Here is a 5064-nt window from a genome sequence, read left to right as displayed (position 1 = left end):
AGTGAGTTTGTTAAGAGCTTTAGTTTACTTGGCTTCACAATCAACACTCTTGGCCCCAGCATCCAGGAAATCAAAAGACAAATTGTATTGAGAAATTCTGCTCTCAAGGACCTCTCTAAGCACTGAAGAGCAGTAATTTCAGTCTGGAGACTAAGGTGTGCCTAACCCAGGGCATCATCTTTGCAACTACTTGCTATGCATCAGAAAACTGGACAATGACTAGGGATGATAGAAAGAGAATTGATGCCTTTAAGCTGTCAAAGTATGTGAGAAAGTTCACCATCTCTGCTTTCAGGGAGCACTTTGATTGAACTTTCTCCAAGAAATATCTGTTTGTTCTTCTGACAGTACATGGGACACTCAGCACTCTTCAAGAACATCACAATTCAAAAAATCAGTCTTTCTTGTGTCATTCTTATTCATTGTCCTGTTCTCAGACATATAGCAGATGATTGAAAAGACTATGGCTTGAATAAGGCAAATTTTAATCTTTAAGATGACATCATTGCTCTTCAAGACTTTGGTGAGGTCCCTGACAGAAGGCTTTCCAAATGAAATATATCTTTGGATTTCTTGACTCCTTGTACCAATGGTCTTGATTGTGGAGCCAAACAAGATGAAATCATTGACAATTTCTATCTTTTCTCCACCTATCACCTATAGGCCCCATGATGAGGATAAAGCTCCTTATATAAACAATAGAAGATAGTAATTCTTAAGGTGAGAATTTCCAAAGTCAGAATCAAAGAAATCTTAGAAGTTGAAGGAACTTCTGAGATTACTTGTTTAGACTTGCTCAGATATGAAAAAACTTAAACTCCCCTGCAGTCACTCTGGTAATAGTCTCCAGAAAATTGTCAAATCTGGAAACCTTTCTTTAATTTTGCCTAATTTTTCTTGAATGATTGGCCACCCTTTTTTCCTCTAAATTCTCCCTTGCTTTGACTTTAGCAACACTGTTCAATCGCTCCTGTTATTATTCTGGCCTGGATCTCTTCATTCTTTTGTATCTATCTCTTTCTCTGCTGGTGTTCTCCTTGGCTTCTTTATTTTTAACTTCTAAATACTTTCGGTGGTGGTGGTGGTGGTGGTGCTGTTGTTTGGTGTCATCGAGTCATAGATGACTCATAGCGACCCTATGAACGAAGGCCTGAGCATTGTTCATAGGGTTTCTGGAGGCAAGTCATCTCAGGCTTGTTTTAGTCGGGAAGCTCCACCATGGGTAACCATTACCACGTTTGGCACATTAGTGTCACAGTGGTCAGCATCACAGCAACCACGAGTTACCTCTGTACAGCAACACACAGACCAGTGCTATACCACCTAGAAGAATGTTTGACGGGAAAACAATTTGAACCTGGCCTGAGGGCCGCAGATTAAAATCATCCACCATAGTTTGGTAGCATAACTTTCTGTCCACTAGGCCAACGTAGCTCTCTCTCTATCTCGTTGTTATTGTTGTTTGGGGTCATCGAGTCGTAGACGACTCATAGCCACCCTATGAACTTTTGATGTACACAAGTTAATTCTATTACAGTTATTAGTAGAAAACTAGTTCATCCCGTGAGACTAAAAGCCTCTGAAAATCTGATGGAGAATGAGTTATGAGTTGGTTCTGACTGGAAGGCACATAACAATAAGAACAAGAACAGTTCCCATAAGGAAGAGGTTAACAGTGCTCCAGATGTCCCAATTGCTATACCACTCCATAATCTCTGATATTTTATTCCTCCTCCCTAAGTCTTCCCATTCCTATCTATGTGTTTGGTTTCTGTGGTTAGCTGGAAGCTATTAATGAAACTCAGAAACTGTCAGGGAAATGACTCTCACAATTGTGAATGGTGTAGGCTTATGATCAGAGATTGATGAAGAGTGTGGATCAAAAGCCTGCAGGCTGAAGTCCTCAGTTGGAGATTGTTGGCTATCAGTGTTAGTTGTTAGCTGTCAGCACAGCTGGGTCAGATTATATGAAACATCCCAAGTGGACAAACATTGAACTCTCCAGAATCATTCCTTTATAGAATGTCAGAGCTATATACCACACTTCCAGGAAAACTAAGGCAATGCCTTCTAATAGGGTGGAGCTTTCCAGGACAACTAAGGCAATACCTTCTAACAGGGTGGAGCTTCTTGCATCTTTTTAATATGATAAATAACTCATTCTTAAATGAAGTGTTAGGCATAAGCAAAAAGGCTGGAATCACTTAGTGGAAACTACAGATGAAAGGGAAATAATGCTTAATTGTACCACACACCATCCCTGGCTCTTACACTATTTGTTTATTTAACATTTAAAAGATTAACTTTTCCCTTGTAATCATTTTACAAATCAAAGAGTTATTGTTGTTGCTGTTGTTATGTGCCATCTAGTCTCTTGCGACTCATAGCGACCCTATTTACAACAGTTCTAAACTCTGCTCTGTCCTATGCCAATCTCATTGTCTCTGACACACTCATCCCAATTGCCCCAGTCACTGAATCAATCCACCTCTCAGAGGGCTTTCCCCTCCTGCACCTGCCCTCCACCCTCCCAAGCATGATGTCCTTCTCCAAGGACCGGTCCCTCCTTACAATATGACCCAAGTATGTCAGACAAAGTCTCACAATCCTTGCTTCCAAGGAGCAGCCCGGTTTAACCCTCTCCAGGTTGAAATCTGTTTGTTTTCTTAGCAGTCCATGGTACCCTCAGCACTCTTCTCCAACATCAAAGCTCTAAAGCATCAATTCTCCTTCTATTCTCCCTGGTCATTGTCCGGCTCTCTGACGCATAACAAGTGATTGCAAAGACCATGGCCTGTACCAGATGCACCTTAGTCTCCAGAGAGACACCATTTCTCTTCAGTACTTTGGAGAGGTCCCTAACAGCAGACTTTCCCATCGCAATACATCTTCTAATTTCCTGGCTACTGGTGCCAAGAGTGTTGACTGTGGAGCCAAATAAACTAAAGCTGTGAACAATCTCAATGTCTTCACCATCCATCCTGATGCTGACAATTGGTGCAGTGGTGAGAATCTTTGTCTTCTTGACATTGAGCCTCAATCCATATTGAAGGCAGCAGTTCCTGACCCTCAGCAGCAAGCACTTCAAGTCCTCCTCAGTTTCAGCAAGCAGGGTTGTGTCATCTGCATAATGCAGATTGTTGATAGGTCTTCCACCAATCATGATGCTGCATTTCTCCTCATAGAGCCCAGCCTCCCGGATGATCTGTTCTACATACAGGTTGAAAAGGTATGGAGACAGGACACATCCCTGGCCTACGCCCTTCCCAATTTTGAACCATACAGTGTTTCCTTGCTCTGTTTTGATGACTGTTATTAACAAACTTATTTTTAGTATGACAAAGCAAGTACTGTCAGAAAGTGAATTTAAAGCTTTCTATAAAAGAAATATTCAATATCTATCAAGTACATTCAGGTAAAAACATAACATTTAACACATTTCCTCTTATACCATTTATCTTGTCTTTATATTTCTGGTCTCCAATAAAATTTAACTGGAGAAGACTCTTCCAACTAGATCCATGAATTAAAAGGACATTAAAGTGCTGCAGCAATGGAGAAGTATGTAGAAACTAAACATATTCCTCTTGTACCCTCTGGAACACAAAATACTAATAAATATTGCTAGTCTGCTAAAAAGCAATGCAGTTTGTGCACATGGGTATGGTGTCAATTTCCTGGGGGAAGACAAGCTGATTATATTGAAAAATGTCATTACAAGAGATTGACCAAGTGATTTCATGGGTCCTGTTGGTCACCTCATGAATGTGTACCGACACGTTTACTTGCAGATTCCAGTATTATTTTCCGGTCCAAGCAGAGTATTTTTCTGATGACCATTCACATGCCCAACTCTAATGCAACCTCTAAATTCCAAAAGTGCTTTCTTTCAATAGATTAATACCTCACATTGGCATTCCTTTAACAGTCTAATTTTTCTTTGCCTGTTTGCTGGAACATATAGACATGCCATTAGCCACCACTCATGAATCAGTAAAAATATCAAGCATATGGATTTTCATTGTCCAATTTTTTCACCACAGTGAGGAAGATGTCTTGACATTCAGTCCATTAGGTTCATCTGTTTTTGTCTTCCTCAGTCAGGACCTTTCAATCTGTTGGTTTTTATGCAGCAACTTTACATATCAAATATTGTCAATGAACCTTGAAACTGCCACCTGTAAATCAAGCAGACTTCTGCGGATCAGCAGGAAGTTGTTCATAGAGCACTGCCCATGTGATAATGGGTTCTGGCAGCCTCATCAGTGGTTCCAGAGTAGGACCAATGGGAAAAGAGGGTACTTCTTATGGATAAAGTAGGTGTCTCCCTGCATTCCCCCAGTGGCTCATTCCTGCACAAACCATTTCCATTTTATCTATTTTTAACTATTTTGGACACTATCTTCTTTATTAGATTGTTTCTCTGGCATCACCTAAGACATGACAAGTACTTCAGATGTCAGGATAATTGTATGCCCTTCTGTCATTGGAGCAGTTTCAATCAATGCCCATTACCAAGAAAGTAATTGTCTTTCAAATGCCAAAGTATCATAAAACTTTCTAGTGCAGAATCCCAAGGGCTGCAACAGGGCCATATTCACAAGTTTTTGTCATAAGCTCCAGTCTCCATATGCATACTCCATACTTCCAAAATTACTTCTGAGTGTGAATCATAAGGATCTAGAGGTAAAGACAAAGAGAATGTTTTCTAGCCTGCTATTGCTCAGTTCCTTGTTCAAATACAGTTTTCTTCTGAGTAGCTTTATGGATGGGAGCCAACATCATCTCGAGAAGTTGAATATGAGTCAACCAAGGTCTACATTGGCCAATCAAACAACAGACTTGCTGCTTGATCTTGGGATAGATAGTGACTGTAACTTATTCTTGGTTGTCTGTGAAATGTTGTAAGTAGCACATGGTCACATAGATTGGTGAATGACAGCCAGGAGCCTACATTCTGAGGCTCTTGGTTGTCAGCTATAGATTTTAGGTTATTTATTGTTGACTGTTGTTTATTAGTTGTTGCTTGTATGCATAGCTAGATCAAGTTAGATGCAGGGCCTC

This window comes from Elephantulus edwardii, unplaced genomic scaffold (genome assembly GCF_000299155.1).
Source record: "Elephantulus edwardii isolate Elephantulus edwardi_28Jun2011 unplaced genomic scaffold, EleEdw1.0 scaffold00192, whole genome shotgun sequence".
Lineage (NCBI taxonomy): Eukaryota > Metazoa > Chordata > Mammalia > Macroscelidea > Macroscelididae > Elephantulus > Elephantulus edwardii.
The sequence above is the reverse complement of the archived record's forward strand: the minus strand, read 5'-3'. Positions refer to the sequence as shown.